The sequence below is a fragment of the Triturus cristatus genome, chromosome 2_2, assembly GCF_964204655.1.
Source record: "Triturus cristatus chromosome 2_2, aTriCri1.1, whole genome shotgun sequence".
Lineage (NCBI taxonomy): Eukaryota > Metazoa > Chordata > Amphibia > Caudata > Salamandridae > Triturus > Triturus cristatus.
In genome coordinates, this window is record NC_140582.1 from 1159395699 (window position 1) to 1159411844 (window position 16146).

Sequence of the window (16146 nt, forward strand, 5' to 3'; positions counted from 1 at the left end):
TTTTAAAGTCTATTTTTGAATACAGTATTGTGGATTCTTGTCGTTTGGTCTTGTGTTAAGTCCATATAAAAATACTTATTTTTATAATACAACCTGTGTGGTGTCCATCTGTAGTGTAGTCACTGTATTACTGTATGTGTTCACAAATGTTTTACACACTGCCTCTGAGATAAGCCTGTCTGGTCGTGCCAAGCTACCAAGGGGGTGAGCAGGAGTGTAGCCCCTTACCCTGACTAGACGCAAGGGTCCCTATTTGGTCAAGGGTACCTACCTCTGCCAACTAGAGACCCCCAAATCTAACAGCTGCCATATCTCTGAAGCCCGCAAAATGTTGTGGCCTGCTGGGAATCCTAGTTTGTTGCCAGCATGCTGCCCTGCAGCATATCCTCTGCATTCATGCAGCTTCATCCCAAACAGTGCCAGTACTCCATTGGAAAGCACCCAGCACGACCAGATTTAGAATACCGCTTTCAGGTGTATGCAGTGCTGGCTGTAGGGCAGTGCGACTGGTGCCCTTGCACCGTGCACCAAGGTTAAGGGAACACCCTACATGCATAGGAGCAGTTTATAAAATGATTTGTGTGTGCAACATTTTTCAAGGGATATTACAATAGTATGATATTGGAAAATGGACCTTTCTGAAGGGTCACTCCCCCCCCAAGCTTTTTGCTTTGCTCCTCCTCTTTTTCTGACCTCGTTGTTGTTGGCACACATTATTAGATCGATTCAACAAAGACATCAGTCTGCGCGATTGGCTGGTCACTTTGGAGTTGGGGGCTCCCGGTCCATCCCGACCCCAGTTAAACACGATCAAACACACTGGAAGTGCCACACTCAGCACACCGACACTCCGCAATATGATCTAGAACAGAGAACGAACAAGTATTATTTATTCTCGCAAAGAGCATTTATCAGCAGGCACATGTTCCCATTGCCCTGATTTCATGATTAACAGAACATTGTCTTTCCCTGTTGCAATGATTTCTGCCTGTTCCGGGGGACTATTCGGCGACTGTACCCAAAACTTGGCCTATGGGTTCTTGTCAGTGGAGCCAAACCCTCCTTCCCCTCATACGGTAAGAAGGGCTGGGGCAATCCCCTTCTTGACTATCCCTTCGGATACTGGAATAATCACTATTTGAGCGATTCTGTCTGCAGTTTGTATTGCCAAATCTGTGTCTCCACTGTTCAATAATATTACCTTTATTTCTCTTTGATAGTCTGCATCAATCACTCCTCCCAACACTTGATTGCCTTTGAGAGCCAACTCAGATCTAGGGGAATCTGTATTTCCACCCCTGTACAGGTTTAAAGCATGCAAATCAAAACCTGCAGCCTCTGGTGTCACCCGGTATGGAGCCAAGGCTCATGGAGTTGTCTCCCATTACAGCATAGTGTTAGTGACCACGTGAGGCTGAATCTGAAAAGCTGGGGTTAGTATCCGCATCAAAGGGATCTCTGGATTCGCCAAGGATCTATTGTTCAATATTTATAACGCTTCACTCAAATGATCTTTACAATTTTTCACTGACCCATCCGACAATTTTCTCAACTGTGCTTTCAACAATCATTCATCCTTTCAATGAGACCTGCAGGCTGCGGGTAACAAGGAAGGTGAAAGACTTACTCTATGTTTGATTGTGCACAATAATCCAGCAAAAATTGAAATTGCCTTTAAAATTAGATCTGTTATAACTTTAGATCTGTAGTGGAATTCCATAGTACAGAATTGACAAGTCTAACGTTTTAAGTATATTCAACGAAGTAGCGTTTACATTGAAATGCTATCATATAGCCAGAGTAAGTATCCACTGTTGTGCATACATATTGACATTCTCGACTATTTGGCATGGGGCCAATGTAATCAATCTGCCATATCTGTGCTGGTAATTTTCCTCCACCTAGCAGGCCCCTAGCTATCTGTGAGACTGGTCTGTGTTGAGTTTATTGACAAATAGGGTATTGCATAATAGTGGTTTTGATCAGATCTAGTGGAATATGCATCCCTCTAATCTCTGCCCACCTGTTAGTGGCTTTCTCTCCTAGGTGTTCACATTTTTGGTGTGCCCACTTAGCCATTCTTACCAAATCAGAATCCTGTGTCGCCACCTCGGCCTCCGAGATTTTAGCCTTTTCATCTGTAAGGAAATTAAATCAGGGGTTCAGTGAGTCAATGGGACAGTGCGCATCTACATGATACATAGTAACTGTCCTTTGTGGTAACGTTTCCCAAATTTCTTGCCACAACTCCTTACCCCACAGCTTTTTTGAATGTATCATCCTGTTATGGGCATGCCATGTGGGAAGTTAGGTGGCTAAATTATTGGCAATAGACCATGAGTCAGTGTAGAAGAAGCATTTTCCAGGCGATTCTTGCTTAAAAGATAGATACATAGCGTATAGTTCCACAAACTGGCTACTCTTTCTCTTTCAGGTGGTAGTCAACAATTTCTTGGTCACAGGATTGTATGACACTGCTTTCCAATGTCTCTTAGCAACCCACAAACCTGGCGGAGCCATCAGTAAACCACACATTTCTCCTGCCTTCTGAAGACAATGCTGATAACGGCACACCCCACTTTCACAGGGAACTCTTGTATCTCAGGCACATCCTGTAATACCTCTGTTTCTTCTACTGGGGCTGCTCCACCTCCTTGTGCAACACTGAAGTGCCTTAGGGACCTACTCTGGCCCTGTCCAGTATGTACCACTTCCACTTGATTATGCTGGCTTCTAAAGGCATCCTCTTCTTTCCTTGTTTCTGCCACAGACTCCGATTTGCATACTGTCCTTGGACTGTCACATTCAGCTCAACCTTGCCCTCTCGGACTGGCCACAAATCCAAAGCTTGCTGTATAGACTCCTTTGCTGATTCAAATGAATTCTGTTGCTGCTCTCCCTATTCAAACTCATTTTTCTTTCCTGTAACTTTGTACAAAGAGGCCAACATCTGACTCAAGTTAGGAATATGCTGTCTCCAAAAATCAAACAATCCAATGAACCTCTGAGCTTCCTTCCTATTTTGTGGCACAGCAAATTCTTTAAACTTTTGTCTCACTTGCAACACCACCTTTCTGTGTCCCTGATGCCATTGGATACCCAAACATTTCACATTTTGAGAGGGTCCCTGTACCATTGCGGGATTTATCTCCCACCCTTTACCCTGCAACTGTTACACAAACCTGTCCAGTTGAATCAGCATTTGTTCTTGTGTCTCTCCCTGTATATCATCCCTGTAATGGCAAAGCTGCACCCTAGTAATAGCTGATACCTCATCCAAGTGCTCCTCCACCAGCCAATGACAGATGGTAGGACTATGCGAATACCCCAAAGGAAGCCATTGAAATGTAAACTGCCTACCGTCCCAGGAGAGAGTAAATCACTCTTGGTTCTTGGGAGCTATTGGCATAGAGAAGAAAGCATTAGCAATAGGAATAGTGACATACCAGGTCCCATTGTTTTCTGTATTTTAGCAATTAACAACTGTCATGAGCCAACTATTATCACTTTTGCGCATAGGGCACATCAGGTTATTCCATGCGGTGGGGATTGGAATCACTACCCCTGCCCCTATCAAGTCTCGTATGGTCTCACTGATCTCCTCATGCCATACTGAAGTCTCTACTGTTTCATGTGAATTACCTTAGTAGCTTGGAGCACCTTCACTGGAGGAATCTTTAAATGACCCACTCTTGCTGCGGCAATTGAAATGTACCTTTTTGACCCAAATTGATAACATCTGTCCTCCAAATACAGAGTCATTCTTTCAAAATATCGATTCCAAGAATATATTTGGAGAGGGTAACAATCAATACTGTGTACTCTCTTTTTGGTATTCTCCCTATTTTAATTTGGAACTTGGTTTGCAGAGCTGGTGTTTCTTTTCCGCCCAAACCTGTAACGGTGAAGTACTGTCCTTTAAACTTTTCAGGGTTTCCATATATCAAAGTGGCCTCTGCTCCAGTATCTACTAGTGCTCGGGCCTTCTGAACAATACGATGTTTCCAATAAATTTCTATATCAACATAGGGTCTATTATCCTTGCAAATTCATCCCGGTACAGGAGTTTGGCCTACTCCCTAATCTGCTTTCAATCTGTCAACCTTCGCCCAAGTCAAATCCAGGTACAAACTGTCATATTCTCAGGGGAACTCCTCCTCCCGCCTGCTCTCACTGTCCAAGTCTTACCCCCTTCACCTTCAAATGGGTAGCTCTCTCTCTCTTTTTCCTCTTCCTCCACCTCTGGTTTTCTTTGACTCACTTGCTTCTTGTCCTGTTTGCTCACCTTCTTACTTCCTTCTTTCTTGTCCAGCCCTCGCTCCCAACACATCTCCCGCAGACTCTTGGTCTCTATCACATCTTTCTGTTCTTTCTTCACTCCATCCTTCAACAAGGCCATAAACATACCTCTCTGGGACACCCTATTGTTGTCTGTCCGGATATCAGACCAAGAGCTCTTTCAGTCTTTATCCAGGCCCCTAACTCTCCCAAATCACGGACTTCCTCAGTCCCCTGTGCTAAAATATAACCGATCTGGTTAATTAGCAGGGTCATCATAACCTGTTTGCTGGCTGGGGGAGCAGAACAGATTATTTTATTTCGCACTGATACTGTTAACAGTCCATCCATTAACTCATGTGCATTACCCAGGAAAATAGCAGTTTTCATTACTTCTTCTTTAAGTCTCTGGATAGCATCTCTCAATGTAAACCTAGGTTTATCATTCACTGGCCAATCTGACTCTGTAGGATACTTGTGGCTGCACTCAGCAACCGCTAATTGTAACAGGCTGATTTGATTATCTTCTCTATAGTTCCTAAACTGTTCCTGTACAGTGGGATCAGTGCTAAGTGTACAAACATGTACTGCATCCCCTTGATCGAACATCACCCCAGAGGCCCCTATGTCAAACTGTTGCAACATTCACGTAAGCAAAGCCTCCCCAGGTCTCTTTTTAAATCTATCAAGAATGTCATTAATCTCTTGCTGAGTAAAATCCTCCATGGAGTCCATCGCAACCCCATGGTTAATTTGAACCAACCTGTATCTTCCGTCGATATACGGGCTGTGCATGGACAACTTCCGATCTTCTGACGCACCCTGGCTACTAGTTTGGTCACACTCTCCCCCAGAATCTGAAAATTCTGATTAATCCCAGAAATTATCATCCCATTTTTCTAGGTCCCAGATTATTCCTGCCTTCGCAATGGCTAAGTGAACTTTTCTCCCATTGACCTTCCTCCTCCTTTTCTAATATTTATATTGTGCTACGCATGTCGCGGATCTCTCAGCCACAGTCTGGTAAGTTTCCAACTTATCTTGCAATTGCTTGTATTGACAGGTTAGCATTGTGGAAGTTGTCTTTGGCTTCCGCCTGCTGCTTTTCTATTTGATCATGTTCCTATAACTGTACACATTTTTCATGCATTTTACGATAAGCATATAAGAGGATCTAGCCTCTACGTCCTAAAGTGCAAAGCTGTTTTCCTTTCTGGATTGCCACTTTCTGCAGACATGTCACTATTTGTGTTGGCTTACCATCAGCTATACATGCATTCCAGTTTTCACTTAGCTCAGCACAACGAGACCACTCGTGTGCAAGCATACAGTAGGAAGCTACTTCCCACCCCAGTATCTCATTTGGTATCTGGGAATCTGCCTTTGTCTTTTCGGAAAACATTTTCCCTCTTTCATTTCCGATCCTGCAAAGTGACGTCAAAATGTCCTGCTTTGGACTTGAAGCAATAGGACACACTTAAACTCAGCACTTCCGAAATGAGGCAAGCATGTATGTAATACTGCTCCTTTAAGTGACACACATAGAAAAGGAACTAAGCACTCTCAAAATGGGGCAAGTAATCGAAACCGGGTGCTTTTAAAAAGAAACTTGTGCATTTATTAGTAACATATTTTTAAAAGGAAGACAAAATCAATTTGATCATGCACCTTCGCAGATGTAAAAAGAAAGAAGTAAAATATAAAAAACATGTATACACAGCAGAAAAACATATGAAATATATATACAGGGTAATGAAACGTATAGTATATATACAAAAAGTAAGTAATAGAAATACATCACAGTAAGAATGTCTTTCAACATTCTGGCCAACAAGACTGAAGAGCCTTTTGCAGTTAGTCAGAAGCCTCTATCGGGACCACCAAACATTCTATGCGGCAACACGTCTATTCAACAGCGAGCTCCTGTCTGAGAGCCAAGATTCCCTGTCTTTAATGCCTTTTACTCAACCCAAAGAGAGATTTCTAGAAACCTCTCCACCTTCCTTCTAATGCAAAAGCAAGGCTGGCTGTACCAGTCTGCATCGAGGTCACCCACAGAAGCTGGCCAGGCACCTGTTTTTGCTTCAAGGCAGAGCTGCACATTCTGCAAATTTCTCTGGCGAACAATTTCAACCCTGTGAAGGGTACCAAGTGCGCATACCACATGATATGTTCTAGTTTACTCTGCATGGTTATACAAAATGGAGTCGATGGTCAATGTATCATTCCTTACAGCATCACAACAGGTGCTTGCTTCAGGTGAACCGATGCATCTCCTGTCTGCGTGTAGCAGGACTAATGCATCATTGCTCTTGTGGGATCAGAATTGGCGTATTGCACTCGAAACCAGTGCAGTGCCTTAAACAACCGATGCATCGGAACCACACATTGCTGCCTCCGCAGAGTGAGAAGATGCATCCCTTAACTATGTGGAGAAGCGCATTATCTACGGAACCAATGCATCTCGGCTCGGTGTATAATCTTCAGGACTGACACATTGCCACCACAGCATGAAGAAAATCGATGCATCGCCGTGACTGTAGAGTCAATACCAACGCATTGCTTGGCTGCACCCTGCATCTTGCTTGCGTGACTCCTGTATCCAGCACATGCTCCATCAAGTTCGGTCTAAACTCTTGACTTTGTCCCAGTCCAGCCTGACCAGATAACCTTTATGGGCTCTTATTGCTTCTAAAAACAATTTTTACTGTTGATCTTTAAAAATGTATATCACAACTTCTAATCACTGGATTTTTGTGTTTTTTTGTAGCGTTTTATTTATACAAATGATATCTATTTTTCTAACCTGGTTTGGAGTCTTTTTGTGGTATCTTCATTTTGTTACTGGGTGTTGAGTTGATTACATACTTTAAACATTGCCTCCCAAGTTAAGCCTGCCTGCTCTGTGCCAAGCTACCATAAGGTGAGCACAGGTTCATTTATGGTGCGTAATTGACTTACCCTGAATAGGATTGTGGTCCCTACTTAGACAAGATGCATACCTCTTCCAACTAGAGACCCAAATTCTAACACAATAACTCTGGTTATTATTGCATTAATGCACTTGAGGGAAAAATCTGTGACATGTCTGGTCACAGTTCTGACTCATGATTTGGTATCTCCAAGACATTGGGTTATTGGTTGAGGGAGGTGGAAGCCCTACTCAGGCAGCAACCACAACTCTTGTTAACGTGAACCACAAAAATCACTGCAATGCTTAACACTCTGGTAGCTTGGTACAAAGCAATTCGGCATAACTTAGAAGCAATGTGCGAAGTGTTGGTTACATGTAGTACCATATACTAGGGACTTACAAGTAAATTAAATGCACCAATCAGGTGTAAGCCAATTATACTATGGTTTAGGGAGATAAAGTGCCCAGAGTCCTAAAAGACAACAAACATTATTTCAGCTAAGCAGGAGCGGTGAAGGCAAAAAGGTTAGAGTGACCCTGAAGAGAGTACCAGGCCCAAGAGTATCATAGAGGATAAATGTGGTCTCTGCAAAGCACAACGTGTGACAGTCACGTCCCAGATTTGTATTTTATGTTGATAGTCAGTGGGTGATGGCTGTTGTCACAGAGATGCTTTTGTTGCTTAGAGTTCATAAGTAAACATCCTTCTAATAAAGAACAGTGATCTATGAACTGGCATCAAATGGCTGCATGCAAATTGAAAGGCACAGGTTTGGAACCTTATTGATTTTCAACCTCAATCGTTCGTTATTCTAAGGGTGCTAAAAAGAGTTCCTTTGATTAGCAATACAGTAATATTAGCATAATACCCCAATCATTCTGTTACGTTTATGAAGCAGACTCTGCACCTGGCTTGCATCATAAATGTGATGAAAACCTGATGCACAGTGTTGCTTTGGGGCTTACCTTCTAGCGCAAATCCTGAATTGCATTGGACAGTAGCCCTAAGTAACACAAAGTTGCACTATGTGGTACTTTAAGTCAAGGAGGCATAGCATGGGTGGTATATGGATGTTCCCATCCACTAACCCATGGATGTTGACACTAATCCCTATCTATTAACTTTGGTAAAAAGAGATTGCCTTAAAATATACTCCTCCTCGAGGAAGGTGTAAAGTTGGAGAAAATATTTATTTTCTCTAAACCTTTCCAGCTTTGCATGTGTGCTGCACCATACAGCACGCTTAAAAAGTGGTAAAGTGGTCAACTTTGTGAAAACATCGAATTTTGCGCTGGAAGCATACTCTTCCAGTATAAAACCTAAGCTTGACATCACAAAAACATCCTTGCACTATGGTGCAAAGGTGTGTGGATTAGCATAATGTAGCCTGAGGAATGCCAGCACAAGAGGAGAGAGCAATTGTACCATATCTTATCAGATATGGTGCTGTTGTGCTCTCTCATTTTCACACAATGCATCGCAGCACCTTTGCTTACTTGGCATTGTAAAAATGTAGTTAATCTGCCACTTCGTTTCTCCAGACCAGCCACCATATAATGGCACCAAGTATGGATGTCATGTGACTCCTACCCCTTGTAGTCCTCATTCTCTTAAGCAGCAATTTCTATATATTGATTTACACACTTCTATGACTCATTGTCTCTGTATAATATGTTTGGGATGTAAATAGCTCTGACACTTTACATTGGGTTGAGTAGTTCCAAAAAATAACAATGTGAGAGAGGGGCTAAGGATAGATTAGGGGCACCACTGGAGTGTGATAGTAAAGGAATCCATGAAGAAAGAGGTCATGGGGCGTCAACAAAGATTGTCGCGCTGGGCGCCACTAAAGCAAAAGTCGGGCCTAGGTGCATGGGCGAGTCAAGGCAGTAAGCAGAGCCTCCAGCCTCACTTTCTGACATGTAGCTGATAGTGCAATTTGTTTTAAATGACTTAAACCCAAACCTTCTAATGGGGGCTAGGGTGCAGCCAACCACAGGGAGGTCTGGGAATATAGTGGTCGTTTTAGGCTCCCTGCCACCATTTTGGGTACAGGTGATTTGGTGACTGGTGGTAGGAAGTGCAGGCAGGGCAAATGTGTGTTGCGTAGTTTAGCTTTTCGTGAGTTATTGAGGATATGGCAAGTGTGAAAGAGAAATGGCGGAGTTGATGTGCCTCTTAAAGGAGGATGGGTGCCTCGACCTCATTGCAGGTGGGAAGGCAGTGCAGAGCGCAGTTCACCTGGAACGCAGGGCATTGTACCATTTGGTGGCCATTATGCAGGCCTAGTCGCCTCCCGATAAAGTGAGGATGACGGCGAGTGGCAAAGTGAACGTGAGTGAAAGGGGCTGCTTGACAACACGTCAAGCAATCCTGAGAGGTGCTGCAAGAGGCGGGACCACAATTGCGGGGGCGGGTCTGTGCAGGAACGTCGCCTGTGAGTTGGCAGGCTTACGGAACAAAGCAGCAGAGTGGGAGAGGCCAGGGAGACAAAAAGTGAGGTCGTAGGAGCAGCTGGGGCCGCAATTAAGGGAGAGACGGCAGCGGCCCAACCATGCAGGTTGCGCATGTACGGGGCTGCTGCCAAAAACCATGAGACGGCGACAACGGCCATTATAGAGCCGCCCGTATAAAAAAAGCTGCAAATTGGGAGGGGAAGCAGCTGGAGGGACTTTAGAAATAGCTGTGGGCCCCTTGAGTGTGGGGCCCGTGCATGTCAGGGAGAGCAAAAAAGCACAATGGGGGTATGTGGGGAAGGGGATGAGCTCAATGCAGGTTTCATTACTGGGAGAGCGGGAGTGGTTATGTAGGACCCCTCAGGGCCTGTGTAAGCATTGGGTGGCAGAGGGTCCTTGGGGTCAGGGAGAGTAGGAGAGAGACCAGTCAGGATCGCACAGTGCCTCAGAGAATGGGGGCAGATAACATTGTGCCATCAGTAATCAAGGCGGAGGGGCCTCCAGTGGCCGGTGGGTTTTTCAGTTCTTTCCCGCAGTGGCTTTTCACATGCCACATGGGACTTGAGCTGGTGACACATTTCTTGGATTTATTCTTTGCCAGTCTACTTGGCTCGGCGGACTGCCAGTGGCTGTTGGTAAGTTTGCAAGAGGTCGTCGGTGACCTAGGGGTCCCTTGGGCACCAGAAAAGACTGTGGGGCTCAGTAGGATGTTATCATTTCTGGGGATTGAGATTGACTCACAGGTAATGCAAGCGTGTTTGCCACCTAACAAAAAGGAGAACATGCAGGCTCTGCTGTGTGACATGTTGGGCAAGGAGAAGGTCAGGGTGAAAGAAGTACAAGTGTTGCTGGTAAACCTGAATTTTGCATGCAGAGTGGTCACTGCAGGTAGGGCTTTCTGCAGAAGTTTAGGTTTGGCACTATCTGGTTTCTCGTTGTCATATCACCATGTGCACTTATCAGCTTGGGCCAAAGAAGATCTCAGGCTATAGGGCTTCTTTTTGAATTCCTTCAATGGGATTCCATTGTGCATGCAGGTTGACATGGAATGGGATGTACAAATATTTTCTGATGCGGCAGGAGGTTTGGAGTATGGCCTGTATAGGCAAGGCTGTTGGTGTTCTGAGGAATGGCCCGCACAGTGGAAGTTGGGGGTCAGGAGGGTCGCGTTCTTGATGTTTTTTCTGCTGGTGGTAGCCATCACATTGTGGGGAGCGGATCTGGCACATAAAAAGGTGTTGTTCAGGATGGATAACATGGCAGTGGTCCAGGTCGTGAACAGATAGCCAGCCAGGGATGCACAAGTGTAAAAACGGCTGCATGTATTTATGCTTGGATGCCTTAGGCATGACATTTTGTTTAGAGTACAACATGTGCCGGGGTGGGCAGTGACATTCGGATGCTTTGTCTTACTCACATTCGGAGAGATTCCATGGGTTGGCAAAGGAGACAAAAAGAGATGCCCATGCCGGAAGAAGTGTGTACAGCAGAAAACAAAGGATTTTGCATTTGGTGGTAGGGTGAGTCGACCAGGATAGCATATGGTAAGGCGTAGGAAGAATTTTTGGAATCTGGGGCACAGTGTAGACTGGTGAGGAGGAGCAGGACTGAAGAAGTGATTCAATTTATCCTGAGTATAATGGAGAGGGGGTTGTCCTGGATGACTATAGTCGGAAAGCTAGTGGTCATTGCCTTTATGGGAAAGATAGTGCAGGGTTATGAGCCATCGGTGGGGGAACTGGGGAAGAGGATAATTGAAGGCTGGGGCCAGAGAACGGGGGACTCAGGGCAGGCAAGGCAGCCTTTATCGTGGCAGTTTTTTTGCAGAGTTATCCAGGCATTGACGGTGGTGTGCTGCGGGGGCATGACGGTCCTGCTTATTTTGCACCCTTATGCCATGGATGTTGTTTGGGGACAGAGAGCGTTGGGATAGGAGGACATCACAAGAAGGGAGGACATGCTGTAGATTTGACAGTGCTGCTCCAAAAGTAACCAGCAGGAGCGTGTCACTTCAGTCTCATCCAGTGCCTGACTGCTGCCCGGTATTATGGGGAGACAAGTGAAGGACGGCCTCCGGGACACAAGGTGGGGTGGCTTTCCGACACTTGGGCAGGATCCCAGTTATGGTGTTCCAACTACTTTAGATTTTGTGCAAGGCTTTAAAGAGGTTGGGTGTCTCAGGCGACAGCATATGGGACACATTCTTTACGCAAGTGAGGCTGGTAGGAAGGGTTAGGCTCAGGAGACATCATCATGCCACTGGGGAGAAGATGGTCCTGGGATTGTTATAGGAGATATGTGTGTGTGGACCGGTTTGAGGGGTGTGATTGAGGTCATAATGTCTGAGTATTTACTGCTGTTTTCTGTTTCATTATCCATTCAAGGCCCAGCAGCTGAGGACATAGCCATTTCAATGGTGGGCCACTAGTTTATCAGCAGTGCAGAGAAGCAAGCGGCACAGAGAGGACATAGTGTGAAATTGGGATTTGAGTGAAATTTGTTTCCAGCTATGTGCCAGGCAAAAGGGGGCATGCACTGGCATGCTTTAGTGCGGTCTTCAACCAGCATGGTGGCAGGTAAAAGATGCCCGGCACTTGACTTGGGGGAAAATGACCTAGTGGTCGATAAGGGAGTGACGTTGTTTGGGGACATGAAGAAGGACCTTTTGGAGATCAATGCTCAGAGGGCAGGATGCTCTGTCCACTGGTCTGAGTTTATGCCTAGACAGAGTTGGAGAGGGGCCAACAGGCTAGCAGCGATTGCCAAGGTGTGCAGGAAAGTCAACAGGGAGATGTGAGGTTTTTGTAATGACAACGGTTTTGGGCTAATTGAGCATGTGGACATCAAGTATGAGAATGTGGAATTTTTGGGGGGAGTTGCCGTGCATCTCTCTCGAGGTTTGGCATGAACTTGTACCTATTGGAATTGGAAGAAGTGTTGGCGAGGACTTTGAATATTTGTAGGTAGAAGGGTTTCAGATTAGCTTTAGGGCTCGAGGGGAAGAGAGGGCAGAAAAAGACAGCAAGCTGGCTTTTTTTCAGGGTGGCAGTGGCCTGTAAAGTTTTGCATGAGTTTGCAGAAGTTTGATTGGCGTTGACATTGGCGACCCATGAGGAAAAAGGGAGGCAGAGAACAACCTCTCACCTGGACTAGGCAGGAAGTGATAGGTTAAATATAGGAGGATGAGTTGGTTAGATGTTGATAGATACAGTCATAGACTATAGGGGAAAGTTAAGGTTGCAAACTGTAGAACTGCAGTACAATAGGATGTAGATAGTTGCAGGGCTAGGTATGTGGTGGGGACAGTAGCGGTGGGGGGTAGGAGAATGGATAGTTAATTTTCTGTATAGCGAGACTTTAGTTTTGTAAGGCGGAATGCCCAGGATAATGTTTTGATGTGCACTGTTCGAATAAAGCAGCATTTTTTACATAAATCAAGTGGTCAGTGGTCTGTGCTGTATCACTCTCTCCCTCCACTTGATAACTGTCACCAAAAACAACACATTGTGCCCTGCATTTGCACCTTTGCTGCTCCAATGCATTTTCCTCTTGGGTCCTTTCCAGACTAAACAAGATGAGTGCTCACAAAAAAATAAGAGAGATGGGCAAGTAATAGCATAAACATTTTTTAAAAAAAAACACTCTTTATTTGTGAAAAAAATAAGTCGCTTCTAATCTCTACACTCAAGCGTATCACTTAGTAGGGGCCTGAACTAAGTGGGCCCAAATGGTTGAGAAAGGATGGACATAATAAAACTACTTACCCCTTAAGCTTGCTAACACAATGACCAACTGTTGGTCAGATCGCGTTTCACATAATTATCAGTCGTATAGTAGCTGACACACTGTTCACACAGCCAGACACCACAAAATATAATAGCCTAGAAGCGCAGCATCTGCATTTACCCCACTCATCCTCACACATTCAGTCTGGAAATACCTAATTGCTTAGACAAAGGTTATGCTCTCAGCCGTAACGGGAAACAATTACTTTTCTAACAGAGCCGGTCTCCCCAGCAGTTCAAGTGAGTACAGCTTCGCTATGTTTAATTTCAGTTAAACATCCCCTCCTATTTTTGGGGAATGTACTTGCTGCTGTTCCTTTGAGGCTGTATTTTATCATCTTTTGTGTGAAATCTATTACCTAAAAAATGGAATCTTAAATAAGGACTGCTAAAAAGATATTGATACAATTATCTACTGTTTCGTGGTGGGAATAACCTGCTGTTAGATAAAAACCCAAACCCTGTTAGAGACTGAACTCATTTACAAATAATTATAGTATAACAAAAGGCACAGTGAGCCAGGTATCGATTGTATTGATTTGTATGGGTGCATTCGTATTGCAAAAAAACCTTAGGGCCAGATGTACAAAGCATTTTTATGATCGCAAATGGCCTGATCAGTTCACAACCAGAAAAATTTCTTTATCAAATGTACAGAATGCAAAACCTGATTAGGTAACAACCTATTTCGGTATTTGGAAGAGGGGTGCTTTGGGGCGTCCCTTCCAAAAACCGAATTGGAATGGTATGTATTACTGTTTTGTAACTGAATTCCGGTTGCAAAACAGAAATACTTTACCACCATTTTAAAAGTGGTGGTAACCCATTCACACATGGGAAGCCGTCCCCTTGAAACCCCTCCCCTTTGAGAATGGTGATAACATATTTTTCAAGAGCAGGCAGTGGTCCATACAGCCTGCTCTTGAAAAATTAAACTTCAAAGCTTCATTTTTTTTCCTATATTCGGTTTTCCTTTAAGGAAATTGGGCTGCATTTAAACAACAAAGATTGCTTCATTAAAAAGCAATCACAGACATAGTGGTCTGCTAACCTCAGCAGGCCACCATCTGTGTGTCTGCGATTCCTAATGGGTCCCAAATTGCAACCTACCTCATTAATATTTATGATGTAGGCCGATGTGCGACCTACTAGGAATCGCTATTTGGGAATAGAAGTACTTCATACATTAGTAATGCTGATTACCTAACTGCAAATCGCGGATAATCACAATTTGGAAATTGGTATTCCTAATGTTTGTGCATCTGGCCATTAGTTACAAGACCACCTAGTGTTGGTGGTAGGTGGAGGGCGAGGGTCCGATCCACCAGCCAACAATGCAAATGCAAGTCACCCAAGAAAAAAGTGAATGTAAACTAGTTGAGCATCATGTTCAAGACTTATTGTCCACCTGTCAGTTTCCAAACTATTGACCTTATTGACCAGCACAAGTGCCTTTCCAGAAGCATTAAAATCACACCGTCATCCTAGAAGTCTTAACAGGCCCTGGTACATGAGTGTAGCTATGTGCCCCTAACTATATATGCAAATATAATTGTAACACCCGCTGGTGGTTTACACCCACTGTAAAATTTGGTAAAATTCCCTTGTGCAGAAAGTATGGCAAGAAGCACGACATTTCCCAAGAATGCTGGGGTCCAAATCTCACAGGAATCTGAGAATGAGAACATCTTTGGTACCAATGTAGAAGCACGTTTTTAACAGATCAACCATGCAAAATGGCTGACTGGTGAGGAGCTCACTAGGAGAGCTCCGCTGGCTTGGGATCGCGTTTCTGGACATCCCAGTTAGCCCCAGCGACAATTGCACCGGACACAGCGAGGAACAGAAGTAACAACGCCCACAACACTACCACCTTAAGTTCAATAACTTGAATTCTACCTCTCACCTCATTACCGGTAAGGCTGAAGGAGAAGACTGGAGAGAAAGAGTGAGCATCCTGGACCAACGGCAGCTCTGACCGAAAGTTCCGTCCGGAGACATCCATATTGGTAATTCCGCTACCAGTCTCTGTCCACATTAACTGCGACACGGGACCGAGCGCAACTGCAGATCAGACTGCAACATAGGAGGAGACGCTCGCCAGGCAGACTGGATCTCCCCTCGTCTGCTGAGAGGCCCGGATGGCATGGAACGCTCACGTCAGGTCGCGGACAGTGAACTTCGGCTGCACACAGGAGTGGACCATGGTTGATGTCCTGCTGCGATCCCCCGGCCTCAAGACCACAATTCGGGAGAGATTGATGATGTGTTTTCAGGGGACGATCTCCCTGAGCAACATCAGATTCCTGAGCGCTCCCGAAGACCCCCAGGAAGTGGGAAGGTCCGGGTTTGCCCAACTTGAGGAGCATAAGGATCCAGAACAGTGAGGGCACGCTCGACGACCTCCCATGAAACGGGAGAGTCCGTGATCGCCCGACTTGGAGGGCGCGCCGCAGACGCTCACACGGACCGGCGTGCATAGAAGCCAAGCGTCCAGAAGGTATGGCACCTCCCCCGCCTCTCCCACTGACAGCTCTAATCTATTAGAGAACTGGTCCGTGGCGGAAGCGCTTGCACAGGCAAAAGAGAGAGTGCTGAACTATGAGCTCTCGGGTAGAGCACATGACGATATGCATGCAGACCAATCAATTTATAGACTGCACTATGCTTGTGCTAGTTTTGCTACAGAAAACAATCTTCTAGATTCACTAA

The 16146-nt window shown here is 45.0% G+C and overlaps 1 long non-coding RNA gene across 1 annotated transcript in view; it reads right to left on the reverse strand.

Annotated features, from left to right (window-relative positions):
* Nucleotides 1–333: 333 nt before the first annotated feature.
* Nucleotides 334–16146, reverse strand: part of LOC146863278 (uncharacterized) — a 46640-nt gene continuing 30827 nt past the window's right edge. Inside the window, exons 2-3 of the long non-coding RNA XR_014978586.1 lie at nucleotides 2086–2138; nucleotides 334–862 (exon numbers count right to left, since the gene is read on the reverse strand). This is a non-coding gene — a long non-coding RNA (uncharacterized LOC146863278). The remainder of the gene's footprint in view (nucleotides 863–2085; nucleotides 2139–16146) is intronic.